The following is a 26,889-nucleotide window of genomic DNA, read 5'->3' as shown; positions in this document are numbered from 1 at the left end:
ACCTCATTAGAAATATATATATTTGCTTCATTTACATTAGACATTGTTTTCTAGAGCCAAGAATAACGACTGATTTTGGGTGAAAATTGCCACGTGCTAACTACGAATTCCTTACCAGAATTACTTCAGTCTACTTCTTACGAGATAAATGGCAGACATCATAAAGCACTCTACAGTTTGGTTTCGTTCCGTCGTTCATGTTGCCTGAACTAGTTTTCGTCTAAGTGCTTTAACATTTAACGTACCACAATGTACATTCTTTATGATGTACACTCGTCCCTAGAGGTCAACCTAATGACACCGCCCCCCCCCCCTCGACTACTATTCGGTCTGTTGACACTATGTAATAGAAAAAACCATTATAACGAAAAGAAGGGAAGGTTATGGTCTGAGTAAATCACTTACTCGTTATTCAGACCAACTTACTTCCTAAAAATCCTTAATATTATGCTGAAAGTAGCGCTTGTGTCATGCGGTGCTTTGTATCAACTGTGGCCCATATATAAGAGTTATTACTCGATTCGTAATTCTTAATCAGCACTGCAGCACTGGGCTCAAAACTTCATTGCTTGGCAGCTGTTTAGTGTGACTTGCCCACTCGGCTAAATGCCAGTGCCTGCATATTGTGGGGCCTATGAAATATGTTGTTACAGGTGGTGCTGTATTAATAACAGAGAAAATTGTTCTCCATTGTAAAGACAATTTCTCTGTCGGGGCCATTAGTACTGCATGTGCCGGACGCATTTAAGACATTTCTTAAACGTCGCGCTGTTTTATAGGACGCCATTTAAACAATGAAGTATAAAATCTTTCTTATTTTTCAAGTTTCAGTCGAACTGCTAGCATCACAGAAGTTTCTTTCTTATTTTTAATTACGCTCCTTGTTAATAAGTGAAAATGACGTCCTTCGATAAGAAATGGCGTAAGTTATTATAAAGTCAGTTCGTAAATATTTTATTTGAACGAAATGTCATACTGAAGGGGAACGAGTATGTCTATAGGTTTTCTACCAAAATTACCTATACATGTGATTAACTGCTAAATATTTACACGCCATTAAAGCTGTAGCTAAAAATGTCTCAATTTCATAATCGGTATAAACAGATTAATTTGTACGATTTGAAGATTCTAAACAGATATCGATGGAAAGAGCAGATATAAAGGAGACATAACAATTTTCTTGATACATTGAAATTTATAACGCATTTGACTGTTTAGATCATGGAGAGAAATTTTTGAGTCAGTACACTTCATTACCATTTGAATCGATAGCAATTTTGATGAGGAGCATATAAATTCATTTTCCGAAGGGTAGAATTTAGAGTATGCAATCGGTATAAAGCCGTAGAAAACTGAATAAATTGTTAATGAGCTTTCTCCTCCTCTACTTCTTTTCCTCCTCCTCCCCCCCCCCCCTCTCTCTCTCTCTCTCTCTCGCTCTCTCGCGGATCTTTTTGTTTTTCTTCCTTCGCTTAATCAACAGCAGTGATCCACGAAGCTTTTGTATCGAAGTTCATGAAAATTTATCGTTGAGTTATTTATAGGTGTTTGTGGACCTGACGTCCAATGGAAGGAGTAGTTTGAAATGTCTTTTGTGGTTGCACTCTAAATATACGCTACGCCTGTTGATGTACCTCTGGGCAACCCGTCGAACACAGCGGTCGGCAGTATTATCTACGCAGCAGGAGCAGCTGGTTGGAAGTTTCGTCGACTCGAACGCAACTAGACCTTTTTTGCATTGCTTTACTTTGTTCCAATGCCAATGGTCGGCATCATTAATAATCTTTCGGCAGATTAGAGGAAGCGTTCGAAGATGCTAATAGATATCTTGAAGATAAACATTCCTCTAAAAATCCAGAGACGTGTGGGTCGCGAAAGATACGTTATTAGAATGAAATCTGCACTCTGCAGAGGAGTGTACGCTGATATTAAACTTCCTATAGATTGAAACTTTGTGCCGGACCGAGACTCGAACTCGGGACCTTTGCCTTTCTTCCTTCCCGACTGAGATACCAAGCACAACTCACGATTAGTCATCACAGCTTTACTTCCTCCAGTACCTCGTCTCTTACTTTTCAAAGTCACAGAAGCTCTCCTGCGAAACTTACAAGACTAACACTCCTGGACGTAACGACACTGCGGATTCATCGCTTAGCCACCGCTCGGGGGATGTTCCTAGAATGAAATTTTCACTCTGCAGACGAGTGTGCGCTGATATGAAACTTCCTGGCAGATTAAAACTGTGTCCTGAGTCGCAGTCGTCAGCCGGTACATCACTTAACCGCTAAAGGCAAAGGTCCCGAGTTCGAAATGTCGAGATGATGATGTTTGGTTTGTTGGGCGCTCAACTGCGTGGTTATCAGCGCCCGTACAATTTCCCAACCTTTTGCTCAGTCCAATTTCGCCACTGTCCTGGATGATGATGAAATGATGAGGACAACACAAACACCCAGTCATCTCGAGGCAGGTGAAAATCCCTGACCCCGCCGGGAATCGAACCCGGGACCCCGTGCTCGGGAAGCGAGAACGCTACCGCGAGACCACGAGCGGCGGACTTGTTCGAAATGTCGGATACGTTATTCTTTGTTAGTCAAAACTGAAATCATTTAACTATAACTTAATTTTCTGTGCTTCTGAAGGCTATAATTCATCCAATTATTTTTAGTCTAAGTACTATTCTCCTCTGACATGTATTTGGTAAGCTCCGCTCCTGTTCTATAGTTTGTGTTGCTCATCATGTCCAAAGTGAATGAACACAAAGACTGGGCATAATTTAACTCAGCTAGCAGCGAAAACATATGATGCTTTGGCCGTTTTCACCCCGTTTCCTCCTTAAATAAAATCTTGGCAGATTCAGCGGATACTGTAGATGCTATCCTGCCAGAGTCTAAGGACAGTTTTACAGTTTCTAGACGAGGGTTCCTTGTCCAAAAATTACACATTCGATCTTCTCAAACGTCCTTTCGTTTTTCATTGCCAAGGAAACATGTGCCGTCACTGCTACCTGAGAATTTACATTTTCTCTACTTCCACGTACAGTATATTTCAGGACGTCAACAAAAACGTATGTAGTACAATATTGGTCCATACAGAGAGGAAAATTCCTTTGTTAAAAAAGATTTTCTGCTTCACCTGTCGGCCATAAGTTAGGTCCGTAAGACGTATGTTTGATTATACGTATGGACAACAGAAATTTTATACGAGCCGTAGTTCACTGAAAAATTTACGACAAATGTCGAATCAGGCCTGATCTTATTTCATGTTTATTACTTTAGTAATTTTAAGTGTCCAACTCGGTCGAGGAGAGAAGTGTTGAGTTTCAAACAGTTAAATGCTTCTGTAATGCCGACTGTCAGTTCAGCTTAGATAGCAATTGGAGTGACGCGCAAGAGTGATACACATTTAAATCTCGACCCGCGCGCCACCGAATGAGATGTCACAGCGCGGTACACATTGGAATCGCATTCTGGAGGGTACTTGTTCAATTCCCTGTCAATCTATCCAGATTTAGAAATTTCTTGGCAGATTAAAACTGTTTGGTGGACTGGAACCGGAACCTGGAACCTTGTCGTACCGACTGACCTGCTTGGGTACTGTGCTTAAACAGCTTAGCTGCATCCTGGGACACTGTTTACAGAATGAAACTTTCACTTGCAGTAATGTGACAATCCAACAAAGTACGCAGCTCGGCAGCTCATTCAGTCAGAGCATTCTGCATCTACATCTATACTCCGCAAGGCAAACTATGGAGTGTGGTGGAGGATACTTTGTGTACCATTGTATGCCGCGTGGGGTAGCCGCGCTGTCAGGACGCCTTTTCACATTCCGCACGGCTGCCCCCGTCAGAGGTTCGAGTCCTTCCTCGGGCATGGGTGTGTGCGATGTCCTTAGCGTAAGTTAGTTTAAGCTAGATTAAGTAGTGCGTAAGTTTAGGGACCGATAACCTCAGCAGTTTGGTTCCTTAAGACCTTACCACAAATTTGCAAATTGTACCACTGTCCCTTCCCCCCTTTCCTATTCCAGTTGCGAATGGTACTCGGGAAGGAGGATTGGTAGTAAGCCTCTCTCAAATTTTATCTTATGGTCTTTTCGCGAGATATACTTACAATGAGGCATATTATTAGTTGGCTCTTCTAGGAAGGTACACTCTCGGAATTTTAACAGTAAACAAAAAGGTGATGCAGAATGCCTCTCTTGTAGCATGAGTGAGTTCGATGAAGATACGTATGACACTTAATAAATGAACCTGTAGAAAAACGTCTTGCACTTCCGTGGATTTTATTTATTTCCTCTGTCAATGCTATCTGGTATGTATACCAAAGCACCGGTCAAACAAGGGTTTTGTAAGCTACCTCCTTTATGGATGGACTACACTTCCTGAGAATACTTTCAAGGAACCTCAGTATTGCATGTACCTAATCTGCAATTAGTTTTATGCGGTCGTTACACTTTCAGCCTCTCCCTACGCAAGCTCTTACATATTTTATGGGTGTGACCTCTTCCAGAGACTGTTCTTGAGTCGTGTAATCATGCCACACTGGCTCTTTCTGCCCATGCACAGTGAGGTCAATTGTTTATGTCGTCGATCAGCTGACAATCGATGCATTAAGCGTCGATTATCTGCAGTTTCTCTTACACTTCACGATGATTATCTACTGCTGTGGTCTGTTCTTTTACCGTTACTACATACAAGAGTAGCCTGCGCTTTTGTGCAGACACTTAGGGTTTAGCGCTGGGCGAGAGATTCGCGATAAATGCAAGCTAATTAACAATTCAGAAGCAGAGTACTCTCTGTAAAGCCGGATTGGGATTCCATCCGGACGAGGCAACATATTTGTTGCCTCTCTACGCCAGAAATGCTTATTACTATGTCCTCCGAACGGAAGTCTCTGTGATGGTCAAACGACGGTACGTTTGTTTGATCTTCCTGGGTGAACGATTGCTTAAATACAAAATTTAAAACTTCAGCTTTCGCTTTGCTGATTTCTATTGTCACGCCAGACTAGTCAGCGGGTGACCAGATAAGGAGCCTTCGACCCGCTGAACGATTTTACGTAGGACCAGAAATTTCCCGGGATCTCGTCAAGATCTTTTGCTAAGGTATGGTGGTTGCAGCTACTACATGCTTCGCACATCCATGTTTTTGCAGACGCACAAATTTCTGCTAATTTTGCCTGGCGTCATTTGCGAGGGATCAAGTGCTTCTACATTCCTCTATTTTCTACTTAAAAAACAAAAGGTAATTAATATGCGAGTGGACACACCCGTTAATTCTTTGCTTGCTAAAGTTAACAGAGAAGTAATCGTACTTTTCTTTTGAATGAGTAGAGTAGTTTTGATACTTTCTGGCACGTGAATTGTGTGAGCGGTAATACGTGTCGGGCGGATGCAGGTCTGAGAATGGCGATGATGGTAGCTGCGTCGCCGAATGCTTCATCTGGTGGCGACAGCATGACGTGACAGCGTTTTGAAGTGTCTGATAGTATCACAGAGAGTGGTGGGGGAAGATTGATGAACATGGTGGCAACTGTGATAATTTCCTGCTCCTAAAAAGGGAACGTACCTAAACATATCGCAGACCGGAGTCATCGTCCATATTCTGTTATTTTGTGTCTCATTAAGGAATCGATGTCGTCAAATAATCCTCCCCCCTCCCCACCTCCCCAACCTCAGCCCTCCCCCACCCCGTCTCTCTCTCTCTCTCTCTCTCTCTCTCTCTCTCTCTCTCTCTCTCTACAGCCTCTAATTGTTTACTGATTTTTTTATATTTTCGTTTTGCACAGTACTTCTCATGTTTCAGGCGCTGTGCGTTTGAAATGTAGCTTGTTCGTTTACCGTCGCCCTGTTTCATTCACATACTCTGAAGCTTCTTCTAAATATATACTCTTACTCCGCAAAGCACTACGAATTTTATGGCAATTGACACTTCCCAGTGTACCAGTTGTTAGCGTTCTTTCCCGTCTTCGTTTATGGAACAAAGAACATCGACTACTAATGTGCCTTCTGCGCCCGCTGTAATTAGTCCACTCTCGTCATCACGGTTTTCCTCTCTGAAGATGTACAGAAATGACGTCTCTAAAGGGAAGGAACTGGGGAAGGTTATACGAGACCGAAAGTCCCACATCGAGCATCAAATCAAGTGCGTTCTTGGACAGTAGATCCGGAGATAGTTGCTGTTTCGGAGAGAGAGCGCTGTTATCAATAATAATAAAGTACTGTTTGTGACAACTGAAGCACCCAGGAAGAATGATTCGAACCACTTCAAATCGGAGGGAATCTAGAACAGTGGAACCATCAAAAGTGATTAATATTGCAGAGAGATGGCATGCATGCAGCCTCCCTCTTTTGTGTGACCGGACATGCCGGTTTTAGACGGTGCAGAACTACTGCAGTAATTACAGTATGCAATAATTCCCCCTACTAATCGCACTCTTGCTACTTCTGTGAGTAACGTAATTTTTTCATCGACGATCCGTACTGAAAAAATAGAAAATCATTAAAATATTTTTGTATCTTAACAGTCAAGTATTGCTACGAAATCTGTCAAGTAAGTACCTTAATCTTTCACAGAATTCGCTCTCTCGAATAGAATTTTAATAACTCGAAAATTATTTTTCTTTTAATATTGTAGTATCATGAAAAATACTTTTAACGTGTTCTCCAGTAAACGGAATTGTGTACTTTTCACCATTAGGACTGACAGGGTTAGAGATTTCCTGAAAATTTTACTAGCTAAGTACGATAATTTCTGTAACTAGACGACTCAGATATACACTATCTGTTCATAAGTGTCCGCCTCCGTAGCGTGGCGGTAGTGTTACCGCCTACCACGCAAGGGGCCCGGGATCGATTCCTGGCAGGGGACTGGGTGCTGTGTGCCTTTCATCATCGTTGACTGGCAAGTCGCCGAAGTGGTGTCAACTAAAAAGGACCTCCAATACGGCGGCCGAACTCCAAAAGTATCCGGACACTCATTACTGGACATTAATATAGAAAGATGTAATAATAAATGAAAAGCACCAGTTTGCTTTTGTTCTACAATATTGTATTGTATATTGTAGAACAAAAGCAAACTGGTGTTTTTCATTTATTATTATAATGTTGTTCTACCAAGAACCGACGGAAGATTCTGTTAATATGATAGAAAGATGTGTCCACCTTACACCTTCATGACGGCTTAAACACTGCTGGGAACACTTTCAGTGAGGTGTCTGAATGTCCGTGGAGGACTGGTAACCAATTCCTTTTCTAGAGTCGAGACCAGAGTAGGTGGCGGTATTAGACGCTGCGGTCTGGAGCGAATACGACGTTCTAACTCATCACTGGCCGGCCGCTGTAACCGAGCGGTTCTAGGCGCTTCAGCCCGGAACCACGCGGCTGCTACGGTCGCAGTTTCGAATCCTACTTCGGGCATGGATGTATGTGATGTCCTTAGGTTAGTTAGGTTTAAGTAGTTCTAAGTCTAGGGGAATGATGACCCCAGATGTTAAGTCCCATAGTGCTTGGAGCCATTTGAACGATTTAACTCATCACTAAGGTGTTCCAATCGATTCATATACGGACTCTGGGTAGACCAGTCCATTTCGGGAATGTTATTGTCTACAAATCATTGCCTCACAGATGGAGCTTTATGACAGTCATGCTCACACAACCTAACCGTTCCTCTACAAATGAGCTTCCGTGTTTAGCGTTTGCTTCCGTGCCACAAGGGCCCCACACCCTAAACACGGAAATCACTTCCATATTGTAACACCACCACCTCCGTACTTCACCGCTGTCCCAACACATAATGGCGGGCAACGTTCTTCAGGCACTCACCAAACCCAAACCCTCCCGTCGGATTGCCGCATGACGTAGAGTTGTTCATCGCGCAAATCATCCGTTCCCAATCATTACTGTCCAGTGGCGTCGCTCTTACCAACACCTCAAGCGTCGCTGAGCATTGACTGCGGAAATGTGTGGCTTTTGAGGAGTTTCTCGACCACTGTACCACATTCTTTTTAACTTCATACGCACAGTCATGTTTTAGCTGGAATTCATGAATGATTACTTCCACTGACTTCATGCGACTTTTTTACAATCACCCTCCGCAGTGCCCAGCAGTCCTTGATGAGGGACGTGAGGCGTGCCCAGTCTTGGTTTAGCTTCGTTGTTTCCTCGCGTTTCCACTTCACAATTACATCACCAAAAGTCGATTTGGGCAGCTTCAGAACGACTGAAATGTCCCTGATGGATTCGTTGTTCAGGTGACCATTCGACGAGTAGTCCACGTTCGAAGTCACTCTCCTGACCCATCCATTCTGCTGCTACTGCTCCCCTGTTGACAACACTATCTCCCCGCCCCCTATTACTCTGACGGTCCGCTTCTCGTGAGATCTAGAGTCAATTTCAAATTACATAGCGGTGTCCGCGTACTTTTTGTCAAATATTTATTAATTCCCGACACACACTTACGACCTCTGAAATTTCACACACATCCGTTCGGCAGACAGCGATAATCATGTCTTGGACTTCGTGTCTTTTTTTTTTTGTATTTACACAATCCAAGCGTCCTTTTTGGACCAAAAAAGAACTGAGGACGGTGAAGTTAAGAGCACATAAAAATCAGTCTCACAGCAACTAGAAAAGCCTGACTGGAAATGATAAATATGTCAATATCAAAGATAAATTTGAGTGTTATGATGTCTTCCGTGGAAATACCTGTCTGGAGGGTAGCCTTATGTCGAAGCGAAACGTGCCTTATAAACAGTGAAGAATACAAACGGTTTTGAAATGTGATGCTGGTGGAATACTAAAAATCAAATGGGTAGAACAAAAACCTAATTAAGAGTTCGTGTATGAAAGATTTTTACAGCAGCACTCTTCCTTAATTGAGGGAAGTGGTGGGGGAGTGGTGGCTTATGGAGGGAATGTTTAACTATTTGGAAACTTGTGGTAAAGTCTTATGGGACCAAACTGCTGAGGTCATTGGTCCCTAAGCTTACGCACTACTTAATCTATCTTAAACTAACTTACGCTAGGGACAACACACACAGGCACACACACACGCACACCCATGCCCGAGGAAGGACTCGAACCTCCGACGGCAGGAGCCGCGCTGACAGTGACAAGCCTCCCCAGACCGCGCTGCTACCCCGCGTGGCGCTTAACTACAGAAATCAGGTTGAAGCTGATGTACAGCAGCGTAGTTATGTACAGAACAAGTGACTTGTACAGATTATATTAGGATACAGAGTTACATCAAACCAGTATTCGAGGCGAAGACCACCACAAAGATCATAAAAACATAAGATATCATCCTATCACTTTCTCATTGTGTCAGAATAACTTGAGAAATAATCCAAGGAAATGAGAATATTATCAACCTCAACCCTGCAGGGCACGCGCCACCTTGGACCCAGCTTCCTTCTAGTCTCCACCTGTCGACATCTACATCTACATTTATACTCCGCAAGCCACCCAACGGTGTGTGGCGGAGGGCACTTTACGTGCCACTGTCATTACCTCCCTTTCCTGTTCCAGTCGCGTATGGTTCGCGGGAAGAACGACTGTCTGAAAGCCTCCGTGCGTGCTCTAATCTCTCTAATTTTACATTCGTGATCTCCTCGGGAGGTATAAGTAGGGGGAATCAATATATTCGATACCTCATCCAGAAACGCACCCTCTCGAAACCTGACGAGCAAGCTACACCGCGATGCAGAGCGCCTCTCTTGCAGAGTCTGCCACTTGAGTTTGTTAAACATCTCCGTAACGCTATCACGGTTACCAAATAACCCTGTGACGAAACGCGCCGCTCTTCTTTGGATCTTCTCTATCTCCTCCGCGGGCTCCTTTCCCTTCAGTTATCCAAGAACATCTCATGGCACGCCTTCGTTGCCCATTGTCTCGTTTATAGCAACGCCCCTTTTCTCACATATCGGTATGATGCACGAACAGTTTCGTCTTGACTAGCGTAGAACTAATGTCAAACTTTCCTTTCGTACAAGTGACACCTTACAAAACATCGCAGGAGCTTGTGCGTGCAAGAAAATAATTCTTGATACTTTTGGGTACCGCCGTTGTGTATCCATAAATCACCAACTAGACTATAATGTCAGCTTATATTTAGCATGCAAGTATCACGCAGTTTCTCAAGGCTGATTATATAAGGAGTGTTTAAATGAAAAAGTATGAAGCGTTGTGGAAACCAAACTGGATGAAATTTGTACATGGCTTCAGGACAATGTAGTGAAACATAAAATTCAAAGCTTTCCTTCAACAGACAAGGCGACGCTTGCTGTCCTTTTCGACATCCTCCATCACGGAAAACCCACTAACAGTGGCGTGTACTGTGAGACACTCCGTAGCCTAAGCAAATTCATCAAGAGAAACGGCCTGGGCTGCTCACCGTGGGAGTGATTCTGATCGACGATATCGCGCATCCACACGCATCCGAGATCACAGAAACTGTAATGGCCAAACTCAAGTGGGAGCAGCTTGAGCACCTGTCCTAGAAACCGGACGTGTCGCTCTGTGCCACATGAGCCTGTGGTCCGCTAAAAGAACATCTCAGAGGGAAGCGCTTCAGCTCAGACGGCGAATTGAAGAACACAGTGGAGGACTGGCTCCTGTCGCAGCCGCAGAAATTTTGGGAAGAGGGAGTCCTCCGGCTCATGAATCAATGGGATAATTATGCTCAGGCCTCTGACGATTACTATTTAATAAAGACTTCAATTTTACTTTTTCTTTTGAAGACCCCTCATACTATTCATATGCTCCATCAAAAGTGTTTGAAATAAATGTTCTCTTGGCTGGTAACAAACTCAGTGTGGAATAAGTTTTTCTTTTAGCTGGTATTTAACAATACAGAATTCTCTTAAACCTCTGTTAATAATAGTACTAGTGTTGTGTACATAGTTCCGCGTAGTCAGTGCGTACACAACTTTCCCACTAGAGCGCGCCCCGCTAAGCACAACAGCGCAGGCGCAGCGCTCGTCCATCTCCGCATTACGAGATGGCGCTGCCTTAGAGACGGGCCAAATTCTGCTACAGCCGATCCGCATATTAATATGTAACGCAGCCAATGAGACTGCAGCTAACGTAGAACCTTTTCTCCTCGCAGATCACACTCGCGCAGTGATACCTGAATGCACGAGGTATTATAACGAGTGTACAGACCTCCGATTAGTCAGTCTGCATTAGTCTGCATTTATCTGCACCTGTCTGTACCAGTCTACATTAGTCTGTACCAGTCTATAGTCATGTTTCAGTCTGTGCCTAATAAGATTACCGTACTCCTGTACATAGCCATGAAGATAAATGTATAGACATCTTGTCAAGTATCAGAGATATGTGAGAATAAGATTAACGTACCAAGACCAAGGGAACTTCAGATTGTCAGTTGTAAACAGCATCCAGAATCAAGATACGTAATATCTATGCTTTTTATTATTTTAATAAATGTGTGTGAAAATTAATCAAGTTCTGTTTAAAGTTGGTCACTGTCAATCTGCTACTCTAAGCGTGCAAGTGGCATTTCTATCGTCTGACCTAACGGCAGAAGAAAAATACGGCACGATAAGACCACGAGACACATTGCTGACACTCGCCTACCTCGTTAGAGCGACAAGTCAAACAATCTGATGGTGTGTGTACCGAAGGTCTTACAGTACACACACCACAACTAGCTTTTCACCTTAGATATTACGTTTTAACTGTTTACTACTACCACTAGGTAGGATACGAAACATTGCCTCATTGTTGCTGCAGTAGGAATAAAAAGAGAACGAAATTGCAGATATATGTGGGTATAATTGTGTGTGTGTGTGTGTGTGTGTGTGTGTGTGTGTGCGTGTGCGTGCGTGCGTGCGTGTGTGCGTGTACCATCTAGAAAATGTACGTACCAGAATGGATTTGCTATGGAGACCACGAGTCTCTGAAATCACCATTAACACAGTGTCTAGCTGCACGTGGTCCACAATATGCTCCTGTAACACCTCCATCTCACGATGACCCTACAGTGACTCAAATATTCGTTAATGGTGCACAAAGTAAATTATATAAAAATTCAAAAAAACAGTTGATTACTTATTATAAACAAATAAATCAGCAATTAATCTAATCAAACTGCGTGCCTACCGAGTATCGCCTCAGTTGTGCGACTGGACTCGTGATTTCCTGTCAGAAAGGTCACATTTCGTAGTAATAGACGGAGAGTCATCGAGTAAAACAGAATTAATATCCGGCGTTCCCCAAGGAAGTGTTATAGGCCCTCTATTGTTCCTGATCTATTTTAACGACATAGGAGACAATCTGAGTAGCCGTCTTAGATTGTTTGCACATGATGCTCTCATTTACCGTCTTGTAAAGTTATTAGATGATCAAAACGACTTGCAAAATGATTTAGATAAGATGTCTGTATGGTGCGAAAAGTGGAAATTGACCCTGAAGTTATTCACGTGAGTACTAAAAGAAATCAGCTAAATTTCGATTAAGCGATAAGTCACACAAATCTGAGGGCTGTAAATTCAACTAAATACTTGGGGATTACAATTACAAATAACCTAAATTGGAACGATCACATGGATAATATTGTGGGTAGAGCAAACCAAAGGCTGCGATTGATTGGCAGAACACTTAGAAGGTGCAACAGGTCAACCAAAGAGACTGCTTACGCTGCGCTTGTCCTTCCTATTCTGGAGTACTGCTGTGCGGTGTGGGGTCAGCATCAGGTGGGACTGACGGATGACATCGAAAAAATACAAAGAAGGGCAGCTCGTTTTGTATTATCGCGAAATAGGGGAGATAGTGTCACAGACATTATACGTGAATTGGAGAGGCAATCATTAAAACAAAGGCGTTTTTCGTTGCGACGGGATCTTCTCATGAATCACCAGTTTTCTCCTCCGATTGCGAAAACATTCTCTTGGCATCCACCTACACAGGGAGAAATGATCATCACGATAAAATAAGAGAAATTAGGGCTCGCACGGAAAAATTTAAGTGCTCGTTTTTCTCGCGTGCCGTTCGAGAGTGGAACGGTAGAGAGACAGCATGAATGTGGTTCATTGGAACCTCTGCCAGGCACTTTATTGCGAATAGCAGAGTAATCACGTAGATGTGGATGTAGAAAATCGCAGTTGCAGTTCGCCATGCACAGGGTAGTCCACAGCTCGTGGTCTAGTGGCGAGCTTTGCTGTCTCTGGATCACGGGGTCCCGGGTTCGATTCCTGCCCGGGGGCTGGGTGTTTGTGTTGTCCTCATCATTTTATCATCATCATCATCATCCGTGTCAGTGGCTAGACTGGACTGGGTAAAAAACTGGACTGTATAAAAATTGGGACCTAGTAAGGGGGCTGATCACCGCGCAGGTGAGCGCCGCACAAACCAAACATCATCATCATGCACAGGGTATACAGCAAACAGAATGAATCTTTTTCCGACGGTGAGTCTCCTTGTGTTTTCCTCCATTTTTTTCCTTCAGCTCAGAGTGCCGCTGGATCCGCGATAGACCCCGTAAAAGTCAATTGCTTTAGCAGAGCTGACTCCGCCATATAATTTTCTTCCTTTCTATTTTATTCCTCGGAACGATTGATTTGTATGCAGATTGCAAATGATCGTGGAAGCCACATTCGGGCGTTTTTAAAATTCTGCTTTTATGCTCGTCGACTTTATAGACGCAGTGTTTTACGCACAGTCATAAAGTCCCGTTGTTTATATCTGTTATTAATGCCCGCATGGCGGGCTAATGAAGTTCCTTTACTCACACCCGCATAACTAGCATCCGATGTTTATTCATCATTGTGAGCTCGGGCTTCACGTTTTCCTCTTACAGGACAAAAGAGAGTCGTTTCATAAGGTAGGTTTCATGAACTCGGCGTGACGAATAAATTTCACTCAAACGAATTTAATGATAAATATTATATCTGTTACACTATTGTTCCTCAAGATTCGATCCTCATTGTTATTGATATCAAAATACCGCACTTTCTCTAATTGATGTAACCGCGCCTGCTTCTCACACTTTTATATAAGAGTGTACTATGTTCATAAATGTTCACTCAAGTGTCGGGAAAGTGGTTCGTTACATCAGATAGACAGGCAGCTATATGATTGTGCTTACAAAATCCTGTCCTCTGTAACATGTAATTATAAGGAACTATAATAATTAATTATTGTAGTCATTAACAAGAAAACGCCTTTTTGCATGATGCACATGAATTTTTATTTGTACATCCACAAGCATTTCCCATTTTAAACAGGTTTTCTCACTGAGTGTCTTGGCATATCGGATGATTTTTCGTTTCGGCATATTCGTTTTTAGGCTTAAAGGGCACTTACAGTTGAAAAGCTTTTTACAGTAAAATGTCCACTTCATTACTCGAAGGCCGTGCAATTTTCCTCTGCGTGGAAAATTGTTTCAAAGTCGCAATTTTTAGTGTAGAGTCACTGTAGTTTCAAAACAGAACATTAATTCAACTGACATTTTCGGTGTCAATTTTGTCATTTGCTCCCGTAACTGACGGCAACTCATCCGATTTTTTAAGTTGTTTTCTGCATGCGTGTATGTATGTTTATGCAATAGTGTGTGTGTCTGTGTGTGTGTGGGTGTATGTGTGTGTGTGTGTGTGTGTGTGTGTGTGTGTGTGTAAACATGTAAGGAGATGCTTTTTTTGGTGTAGCTCATTTTTTTTCTAATTTGATATATTAAAAAAAAAACTCTCTAACATGTGAACACACTCACGGCTCTTCTTCTTTTTTTTCCATAGCTACTACAACTTACGTATCTTTTGGGAGTAATGCCCAGTGAAGAGAGGTGCGTTTCGTCACGCTATCGCTTAATCGGCGTGAGAGCGTTACGAAGAGCTAATACAGAGTTTTACCGACAAACGTTCTTCCCACGCGCCATTCATGAATAGAACAGCTAAGGAGGGGATCTGATTGTTGTGCCAGAAGTACACTCCACCACCCATCGTAAAATGTAGAAACGTAGATATAGACATGCAGTGAAAATGGCCAGCACAAGACACTTATTAACTCTAATAATCAATAATGATATGTTCAGTAATGATGAAAGCCATTCAGTTTACACATTGTTAGTTTCTTATATAGCTGTTATACTGGCACTAATCACTCCCACTGAGATCAATAATACGCTTGCCCCTTAGCCAAACAGATGGGTTTCTTTCATAAATTTCGAGTTGCGGAAAATTTTAATTATTTTGTTCCTTCGTACTAATTTGTTGAAGACCTCTTTCGATATCCATGATTTTAAACACGGTGGCCGATAGATAAATTAATTTTCCATTCCGTACAAATTGCTACCGTACACAGATAGCCGCCAACCCCGCGTTCTTCAGCTGATAATAACTCACGGTTCTCCAAAATTATTTCCACAAAAGCACCGTCCATGATCTCTGTATTATCTCCACAGTTCGAAACACATCATCTTCTTATTTTTAAACTATTTCTTTCTCAGAATTATCTTTCTTATCCGCGCACCTGGGCCACAGATCACTGGCCACTGGCTGTCGCTATCCACTGACTAAAAACGATCGTTGTCTACTGGGGAGGCCCCGAACTTTGCTGCTAAAACACCTACGCCCAGAATCTCGCAGAACAGTGGTCGTCAAACATTTTTACTTAATAGCCAGTACTGATACTATGGGGCGACATCTCGGGCCGCGAATCACCGATCTCTCTATTAACTGGTGAGAAGATGGACGCTGGTCCCGAAGTACTGATCGTTATAATTCGGCACCATTCGAAGAACTACGTGTTGACTGGCGACTGCTCGAGACCAGTAGCGACCTCAGCCTCTGACAGCTGCGACGGTATTGCTGCGTGGTGAAGTGTTAATCGTCTTCCTGCGTGTGCAAATGATTTTGATCAACAATAGTGTTTGTACGTACACTTAAATTCACTATTGAATACGAAATACCGTCACAAAAGTTTGATAAAGGATTTAAATGCCAGTTTTCTTTCACTTACTACGTTGTACTACAAAAGCCCTAATTAACTTGATGTTGCTTGTCAGCAATAAGCACTGCATTTGAAGCTGACCGTCTCTGCAGTATAGCGTTCGGGAATCCATGTTAGTTCCGTGTCAAAAATTTATACCATACCATCTGATCGGTATATGTCGTGTACGGCTATGAGTTGTCAGTACTGGAAGACAGACAGTAAAAAATATTCCCCATCTCGCATTCTCTAAACCCCGCAACGATCGCGCTACTTACTCCTCTGCCCCTGAGGTAAGCGGTCTTCTTTACTTAGCCGACGACCGAATTCAACAACTGCGGGCCGCAGCTCGACGACTACTCTGCTAGAATGTCAGCGACCTCACAGCCTCTGTAAATAAGCTGCTAATGTCAGCTGTTAGTATGGTACCTTACAAGCCGCACACAGTTTAGCTATTTTGCCTCCTCGTAAATGTTTTTTATGCTTCCGTTTCCACAAAATTTCAATTTTTTGTATCAAATGACAGAAACAAAACAAAACTTTTTAAAAAAATTATTTTTCACCATTACAGGGATCGAATGATTACGATACTTTCCTGAAGAGTCTGTGCCTTTAGAAGTGTTGTAGGTCCATCAGTTCGCAAACCATTATAGCCATCGAAGAACGTTATGAAGAATTGTTGACGAAGAGCGGAACCAAGTACAAATACTTTTAAAAAGCTTTATTTCATTGGCGTTATCACTTTCTGGCTATCGCATGGTGGCCGCACTTGTACTTTAGTACACTGGTGTACAAAACTTAAGGAAGAAAGTAACGTTCGCATTATGTGTCACTGCCAAGCAATATAGCTTGATTAAAGCTTGGACCATACATAAAAAGACCTGCTGCAGTGTAATTCAAAAGGTAACCGAAAGAAATACACAATGAGACGAACGCAACTTAAAACAAAATTTCGATCCCCAGTTGTCACTTCCGTATGCGAAATATTCGGTTGATGTCCTCTTAAACAGGGAGAATTAACATCGTAATAAAAGAATCGAAATTAGAACACGCACGGGGATATTAAAGTACGCGAGGTTTCAGTGCTCCTTTCTCCCCTCCCACTGTCACAAAGTGGAACGGTAGAGAAATAGTGTGAAAGTGTTTCAGTGGAGGCACTTAGGTTGTGGATTGCACAGCAGTCATGTACATTTAGACATTTTTATTGACATACAGTAATTACACGTAAGTCAAAGCGATTCATGTTCGAGGTGCCGGGGTGGAGAAGAGTTTGTACCTCTTTAATTCAGACGAATTTTGCATGAGAACGAGACATGCACTCGACCCCCACCTTATCTACCAGCTAATTAATTATGCGCACAACGGTAACGAGAGGAAATGATTGTGGACCCTGCTAGTTCGTAAAATAAGGGGTGTACACTCACAATAATTAAATAAAAATCGTAGTCTACTCAAAAAATGAGAACTTTATCATAATAAACGAAAGGAAATGGGATTCTGTCTATATCTACGAAACGATATGCGAATTAAATATTACAGTGAGATTTATTATACATCAGAACATAAATGCACATGATCGGCGACGCACACAGTAGGTTAAAAGAGAGGGTATACTGAAATATTATGAGAATAAGAGTTGGCTCTAGAACAAGGGGCTCCTACTCTCTGTGATGCAATAGATTTATGATAATGACTGGAGGTCCTAATGAATGAAATATTAATCTCCCGACTATATAGCAGTATCGCAATTAATAGTGAGAGCTCAAATGGGATCACAGAGAGAAACTAGCAATGTGGACTTGTAGCAAAGCGAGCGCGCGCGATGCTGAGGGATTAAGTATAAAACTGATAAGGTCCTACAATGCCGGAGCCGCAAAAAACTGTACCAGTACTGAAGTCTGCAGCACGTCGTCGGTAGGCAGCCTCGTGTTGATGTAGGCGCCGATTTCTGCCGTGCAGCAGCTCTTATGTTAACCCCTGGCCTCGAAGTCTGTCCGAGAATTCTAAGTTCTTCCGAAAAAGAGCGACCAGGTCGCAAGACTGTCCGACTCTGACGAAGATCAGATCCTGAATTGCACTCTGTGGTGCGATTCAAGAGCAAAGCCAATATTGCTGAACTTCCTACTCTCCTCGAAAAACCGCGAATCAGCATTCAGTGCTGATTCCAAAATTCCCCCACACTGTCTCGGAACATCATTCGCGCCAATAGCGACCGTTCCCTACAATTTCGAGCAGGACTTTATGATGTCAACTAGCCTCAGTTTAAGTTGACCAGTCATGCATATGCTATTCAGCAGAGGGCACTGAACCTGCCGTTTGACCGGCTAAGAAAACAACCTGCCTAGACCACCTGCCATTTGGCGCCAGACAGTCGCACCCAGCAGGGCACGGCCCACAAGTATTCTCAGAATCAAGAGGACAATGCAGTCAGTCAGTGCCAGGAATATTCGTTCTGGACGCGCTGGAACGGTAAACACAAAAAATTGCGGCGACACTCAGACGTCTCGCAGGTCGTTTCACCCTGCATACAATAGGCGAAACTCGACCGACGTTAGTCGTTCCGCCAGGCGCTTAAGCCTATTGTACAAACCCCACAGAATTCAGGGAAGTGCAGCCCCCAACCGGAAATGCCGTGTGCCGTGTCCTCCGATGCTTGCCTCGCACAGGCCACCCAGGGAAATAAAACGACATGTCTAGGAATCATGTGAAAAGTATTTTTTGAGCTTTCAGTACAAATACCCTCATTACAATAACCTTATTCGGTCTGTTACTACCGTGCAATGACACAGAACATTGACAAAATTGATGAAAATGAGAGGAGACATGCAAAAGAGGGAATGGAACCTCTCACATGATGGCCTCCTGGACGTTACAAAAGAGGAGACATATCACCTAATGGGTTACGTGATCACTACGGACGGCAATTTGTGCTCTGTAATGTGCTCCCACGGTGGTCACAAGGATGCTAAGGAGTTATTGTGGCCGGACGTTCCATTTCTGCACCAGTGCGGTTGACAGCAACTGTATAGTCGTTGGTGCATGTGGGCGTGCTATATTACGTCTCCCCAACGTATCCCACACGTCGCAGATGGAATTTGAGCCGGGGAAACGGGCAAGCCGGTCCATTCGCCAAACATCATCTCGTTCCAAGGACTCCTCCAGTTGCGCTGTTCGATGTGGTCGAGCGCTGTCAACCATAAAAATTGTCACTGTGGAATGCAGCCCAGAAAGACGTACATTGGAAGGGAGTACAGCGTCCTAATAACGTTGAGCGGTGAGCGTACCATGTTCAAAAATTCACCTCTCGACATTGTGAAGGTACGTCCAGCAATGAGAAAGCTGATTGAATGTAGGAATAAATATTGTTGAGCATTCCTTATCATCTGGACAGGCTACATCTGGCCCTATTTAACTGAACTCTTCTAGAACATGTGTATCAAAGTTTTCTTTAACTTCCTTCAGTTATTGTTCGTTATTATGGATTACAGTCAGTATGAATCTGAGGTGCTGCTATCATAGTAACGTACTAATGCGGAGTTACTTACAAGTACCTCCGGGGTTACAGAAGACGAGCTCATGACAACTACAAGACGTAGAGACAAGAGGCATACCAGTCTGTGGAGCATCTCTTACTATACGTAGATTTCTCATTATAGGTGCATCTCTCACCCGCCAGGGCAGATGAGAGCACTAACGCGCTGCTTCCTGGACTCGGGTAGGCACGCCGGCCCCGGTTCGATTTCTCCCGGTGGACTAACGCCGCCGGCCGGTGTGTCGGCCAGCCTGGATGTGATTTTTAGGCGGTTTTCCACATCCCGATAGGTGAATACCAAGCTGGTCCCCACGTTCCGCCTCAGTTACACGACTCGCAGACATTTGAAATACGTTCGCACTATTCCATGGCTTACACTAGACGCAGAAAGCTGGGGTACACTGATTCTGTCCTGGTGTGGGCGGGGGGGGGGGGGGGGGCGGGAGAGTACCGTGTGGTGATAGGCAGGGCATCCAGCCACCCCTTAAAATTAACATGCCACGTCCGTTTAACCATAACAGCAGACCTTACAAGTCGGGATTAATGCTTGGAAAGAGAGAGAGAGAGAGAGAGAGAGAGAGAGAGAGAGAGAGGTGCATCTCTCGTTATACGTGCAACTCACGTTATAGATGTTCAATATAGACACTCTTTCTGACGCGAGAAACGTCAAAAAATTTATAGAGTTCATTGGACATTGGCACGAAGTGCCCAGGAATGCGCAACAGCTGCTCGTTTGGAAAAATCCTCTCATTGGGTTCCCTATCAGCAGGCGTGAACTAATTGGATGCGGCAATATGGAGCGGGAGATTTATCTACATGTTCTGATACAGCTGCCTCACAGTGCAACCAAACTGACGGAAAAAAATCGCAACATCAAAATAATTTCCGTAGAGCAATTAAATTTCGTGAATACATTCGTCTACATAATATATTTAAGTGACTGACATTCCATGATCACAGCTTAATGTAAGCGTGAGACAAGCAGAAATGCTGGTATATTAATAACCGATGTAGCCGCATGACTGATAAATGCAGCCATGCAACCTGCATACAGGTACCGGATGTCAGTTTATGGGGTGGAGTTCCATTGATTGGTTAGTATAGGGACGGTTAAAGCTATTCGTGAATCACTTTCAATTTCTCGTCCCACGGTGTCCCATCTGTACATGATTGGAGACAGATCAGGCCAAGACAACATTTCGACACTTTGTAGAGCATATAGGCATGTTGGGTTATAACAGCGATATGTGGGAAAGCGTTATCGTATTTTAAAACACTCCCTGGAATGCTGTTCATGAACGGCTGCGCAAAAGGTCGACTCACCAGATTGACGTACAAATTTGCAGCCAGTGTGCATGGGATAACAACGATAGTTCTCCTGTTGTACCTAAGAAATCGCACTCCAGACCACAGCTCCAGGTGTATGTCCAGTGTGTCTAATAAGCATAGAGCTTGGTTGCAGCCCTCGACTGGCGTCCTTCTAACCAACACACAGCCATCGCTGACACAGAGACAGAACGAGTTTTCATCAGAAAACACAACAGACTTCCATCCTGCCCTTTAATGAGCCCTCCCTTGACGCCACTGAATTCGCGTTTGGCGGTGGTTTGGGATCTGTGGAAAGCACGCTATAAATGATCTGGCTCGGAGTTGCCCTTGAAGTAAGCGATTTGTTACAGTTCGTTTTGTCACTGTGTTGCCAACTGCTGTTCAAATTAGTGCTGCAGATGCAGTACGATGCGCCAGACTCGTACACCGAACACGATGATCTTTCCTCTCGCTAGGGCCAAGTGGCCGTTCAGTGCCCGGTCTTCTAGCAACGGTGTCCGGTGACCAACGCTGCCATCAATCATGTACAGTGGCTACAGACATGTTACGTCTTTCAGCAACATCACGGAAGAAACATCCGCGTTCTCGTAGCCCTGTTACACGACCTTGTTCAAACTCAGTGAGGTGTAGATACTGGAGTGTTAGTCGCCTTAAAGGCACTCTCGACTAACATCAACCCACCACGTCCACTCTCAAAGGTAACTAACGCTCACGACCGTTACAGAGCGTAATTAAAGCAAACCTGAACTGCATCCTCAAAGTGAAGTTATTAGCACCAGTCTTATGCGACTGGTGTGAAATCTGAATAGACATCGTCTTTCGGATGTAGAAACACGCCTACCAACTTTTGTTTACATTGCATAACTCCTTCCTCGAGCTGCGATTTTTTTTCTCTTAGCGTATATCACGATGTGCAGTCTGTATATTGAGCAAGCAGTAAAGGAAACAAAAGAGAAATTCGAAGTAGGAATTAAAATCCGTGGAGAAGAAATAAAAGCTTTGAGGTTCGCCGATGACATTGTAATTCTGTCAGAGACAGCAACGGACCAGGAAGAGCACTTGGACGGAATGGACAGTGTCTTGAAAGGAGGATATAAGATGAACATCAACAAAAGCAAAACGAAGATAATGGAATGTAGTCGAATTAAGTCGGGTGATGCTGCGGGAATTAGATTAGGAAATGAGACGCTTAAAGTAGTAAAGGAGTTTTGCGATTTGGGGAGCAAAATAACTGATGATGGTTGAAGTAGAGAGGATATAAAATGTAGACTGGCAATGGCAAGGAAAGCGTTTCTGAAGAAGAGAAATTCGTTAACTTCGAGTATAGACTTAAGTGTCAGGAAGTCGTTTCTGAAAGTATTTGTATGGAGTGTAGCCATGTATGGAAATGAAACGTGGACGATAAATAGTTTGGACAAGAAGAGAATAGAAGCTTTCGAAATGTGGTGCTACAGAAAATGCTGAAGATTAGATGGGTAGATCACATAACTAGTGAGGAGGTATCGAATAGAATTGGAGACAAGAGAAATTTGTGGCACAACTTGACTAGAAGAAGGGATCGGTTGGTAGGACATATTCCGAGGCATCAAGGGATCACCAGTTTAGTATTGGAGGGCAGCGTGAGGGTAAAAATCGTAAAGGGAGACCAAGAGATGAATACACTAAACAGATTCTGGAGGATGTAGGTTGCAGTAGGTACTGGGAGATGAAGAAGCTTGCACAGGATAGAGTAGCATGGAGAGCTGCATCAAACCAGTCTCTGGACTGAATACCACACACACGCACGCACATACACACATGATGAATCGAAAGATGATTCGTTTCGTTTTTCTTTATGTGGTTTTCGCTCATTCGTCCTCTCAAACCTCAGAGGTCCATGAATAATCTTACACTAATACTGAACCATGGTGGATCCTTCCCTTCCCTCATTGTCTTCCACGGCAAAACGCTTACCCAGCCAGGAGGCAGCCTGTGTTTTGTAGGTTGATGCGGCAGTGCCCTACATCAAGGCACCTGTTAAGATGCAGATGGTGAATGTTCGTTCATCCGCAGTAAGTGGCATTCACATGTGCCGAAGTCTGGTGCAGTGTGTGTGTGTGTGTGTATGTGTGTGTGTGTGTGTTCGTTTGGTGCCGGGAGGGTCCCCGCGTTCGTTATCCGCTCCGGCGGGCGCGTGTGCAGGTAACACGGCCTGCATCTTTGATGGGCAGCCGCCGTGTGCCCGACGCAGCTTCCATTACGAGGTTAATCGGAAGGAGTCTGGGGCAGGGGATCGTGAAATTGCCAATACGCCGTCGCCTCCCAGCTGCGACACGGTCAACAGGTGCACTTACCGTACCCGTAGGACACTTTTCTCTTACTGCATCGATACTCCTGTAAGTAACCGAGCGCGAAAGACGGTAGTAGGTGCAGAGTATCACATCTAAGAGAGGTAGTTATTGATATGAAACATTGTAATAGAACCGAGCAATATCCGTCTCACGTGCTCCTTGACATTGCTAATTAGAAGCAAGTGCTTCGTAGTGAGCAGTGACCTAGACACCGTACGGATTAACTGGGCTCGGTATGTCACCGAAGGAGGCCAAGTGACGTTAGTTACCCTTCAGCAAACCTCTTGTGTAAGCATTTACGCTGTCTCCTTTCCTGCTCCGTGTTGCAGTTGTTCTGATGATCTCCGTCGCAGTCTGCAGCTCTACTGAACTATAGACTTAGAATGTTTCTCTTATGATAGGGTTCCAGATCGCCACCTTTAATGAAACAGCAATGTCCTTACGATGTGTTCATTGTCAATAAAAGCTGTGAGCTCTGCAGAAATACCCTTCTCATATTAACGAACATAATTAACTGGAAAATGGAAAATATCAAGAGACTAACCCATACAGAGATCTTGGCTGGATAATGTCTACGCGCCGACATTCTGACTTGGTGCGACACAAAATCTGCTATACAACAAAGCATCATTTCGTATTCCTTCGTAAGCACTCCGGTAAATACCCCACAATTTGTTTAAAAAACTTGTAGTTTATTGCACTGCGATGATGACATAAAAATTCTACATTTACATCTACATGGATACTCTGCAAATCACATTTAAGTGCCTGGCAGAGGGTTCATCGAACCACCTTCACAATTGTCTATTATTCCAATCTCGTACAGCGTGCGAGAAGAATGAACACCTATATCTTTCCGTACGAGCTCCGTTTCCCTTATTTTATCTTTGTGATCGTTCCTCCCTCTGTAAGCCGGTGCCAACAAAATATTTTCGCATTCGGAGGAGAAAGCTGGTGATTGGAATTCCGTAAGAAGATTCCGTCGCAACGAAAAACGCCTTTCTTTTAATAATGTCCATCCCAAATCCTCTATCATTTCTGTGATACTCTCTCCCACATTCCACGATAATACAAAACGTGCTGCCTTTGTTTGAACTTTCTCGATGTACTCAGTCAGTCCTATCTGGTAAGGATCCCACAGCGGGCAACAGTATTCTTAAAGAGGACGAACAAGCGTAGTGTAGGCAGTCTCCTTAATAGGTCTGTTACATTTTCTAGGTGTCCTGCCAATAAAACGCAGTCTTTGGTTAGCCTTCCCCACATCATTTTCTATGTATTCCTTCCAATTTAAATTGTTCGTAATTGTAATACCTAGGTATTTAGTTGAATTTACGGCTTTTAGATTAGACTGATGTATCGTATAACCGAAGTTTAACGCGTTCCTTTTAGCACTCATGTGGATGGTCTCACAGTTTTCGTTATTTAAGGTCAACTGCCACCATTCCGATATTTCTTCTAAATCGTTTTGCAGTTTGTTTTGATCTTCTGATGATTTTATTAGTCGATAAACGACAGCGTCATCTGCAAACAACCGAAGACGGCTGCTCAAATTGTCTCCCAAATCGTTTATATAGATAAGGAACAGCAAAGGGCCTATAACACTTCCTTGGGGAACGCCAGAAATCACTTCTGTTTTACTCGATGACTTTCCGTCGATTACAACGAACTGTGACCTCTCTGACAGGAAATCAAAAAATTGGAAATTTGTGGTAAGTTCTTATGGGACCAAACTGCTGAGGTCATCGGTCCCTAAGCTTACACACTACTTAATCTAGCCTAAACTAACTTACGCTTCGTCCAGTTGGGGATTTTCTCTGCCCAGGGATTGGGTGTTTCTGTTTTCCTCTTCATTTCATCATTATTCCTGACAGTTGCTAGATTGGACTGTGTCAACATTGACTGTGTAAAAATTGGAATGTAAAAATTGGGGCTTCGTACGGACGCAGTTGAGCGCCTCACAAACCAGTCATCATCATCATCATCATCTTCATCATCATCATCTGCTACACCCTTCTCTCGTTGTCCGTCTCCTCTGTCCCCTCTCTCCCTGTCCTACAACGATATCATTTTGTCGGTACGTTTTGCGGCAAATGTGAGTACTATCTCCTAATGTCTTGCGAATAGGGTTAGTAGCAATGAAATGATAAATTTAAGCGTCATGACGTCATGCCTGAAGCGACAGTTTTATTCCACGAACAGCAAAAATGCAGTAAGTACTAGACTTTTTTCTTTTCATCGTTTTGCATAGGTCCTAAAGTAGAAAAAATTTCGTAAATGTCTGAAATTTTGAATAATGTTTGTTGCAAGTAACTAAGTACTACCGTTCTCGAATACAAGATGAATAAAATCTACGTATTCGCGCCGTGGTCTACGGTTCTTTTCAACCCTACCCCCACCACTTTGATAAGTAGGTGGTTCTTACCCCACAGCCATTGTTTCTAGACACTAAGTGATATGTGTACCAATCTTGCCTGAAATAGTCCATTGGTTTCGGAGGGGATACGGAACATACGAACATACATTTTTATAATATGTATGGCTATCTTTGTTATCGTGATCCAGTTTCGATGAAATAAGATCTGTACGGTGCCCAAAGCTATACTAAAGTCACGTATGGAAACCGCATGAAACTTCGTCTGATAGTTTTTGAGGTTAGCGTGTTCAAACAGCAGACAAGAAAAATTTAATAAATATTTAAATTACGATATCTCTTTTTCTTGATCCAGATTCGATTAAATAAAGCCTATACGTTGCCCCAAGCTACGCTGCAGTTGCCAGTGAAAACCACATTGAAATCCATCTGGTGGTTAGAAGATTAACGCGTTCGAAGACTAACGGACAGACGCGAAGTTTTCAGTTTTGTTATTTTATATATATTGCATGAAAGGACTTCTTCCGATCGTTATTGGATGAATAAAATTATAGACATCACGAACTGATTTGTCTATTTCAGAGTACTTACGGAGATTGTTATATTTTTGTGTAAGATGTGTTCTATTTTTGTGTAAGATGAGGAAATTTCTAAGCTTAAGAAATACCCAACTAATAAAGACACTATGTGATCAAAAGTATCCTGACACCTGGCTGAAAATGACTTACAAGTTCGTGGCGCCCTTCATCGATAATGCTGGAATTAAATTTGGTGTTGGCCCACCCTTAGCCTTGATTACAGCTTCCACTCTCGCAAGCATACTTTCATTCAGATGCTGGAAGCTTTGTTGGGAAGTGGCAGTCCATTCTTCACGGTGTGCTGCACTGAGGAGAGGTATCGATGTCGGTCGGTGAAGCCTGGCATAAATCCCAAAGGTGGTATATAGGATTCAGGTCAGGACTCTGTGCAGGTCAGTCCATTACAGGGATGTTATTGCCGTGTAAACACTCCGCCATAGGTCGTGCGTTATGAACAGGTGCTCGATCATGTTGAAATATGCAATCACCGTCCCCCAATTGCTCTTCAACAGTGGGAAGCAAGAAGGTGCTTAAAATATCAATGTAGGTCTGTGCTGTGATAGTGCCACGAAAAACAACAAGGGTTGCAAGCCCCCTCCATGAAAAACACGGTGACACCATAACACCACCACCTCTCAATTTTACTGTTGGCTCCACACACGCTGGCAGATGACGTTCACCGGGCATTCGCCATACCCACACCCGGTCATCAGATCGTCACATTGTGTACCGTGATTCGTACCTCCACACAACGATTTTCCACTGTTCAATCGTCCAATGTTTACGCTCCTTACACCAAGCGAGCCATCG

The sequence above is a fragment of the Schistocerca cancellata genome, chromosome 1 (assembly GCF_023864275.1).
Source record: "Schistocerca cancellata isolate TAMUIC-IGC-003103 chromosome 1, iqSchCanc2.1, whole genome shotgun sequence".
Classification (NCBI taxonomy): Eukaryota; Metazoa; Arthropoda; class Insecta; order Orthoptera; family Acrididae; genus Schistocerca; species Schistocerca cancellata.
The sequence above is the reverse complement of the archived record's forward strand: the minus strand, read 5'-3'. Positions refer to the sequence as shown.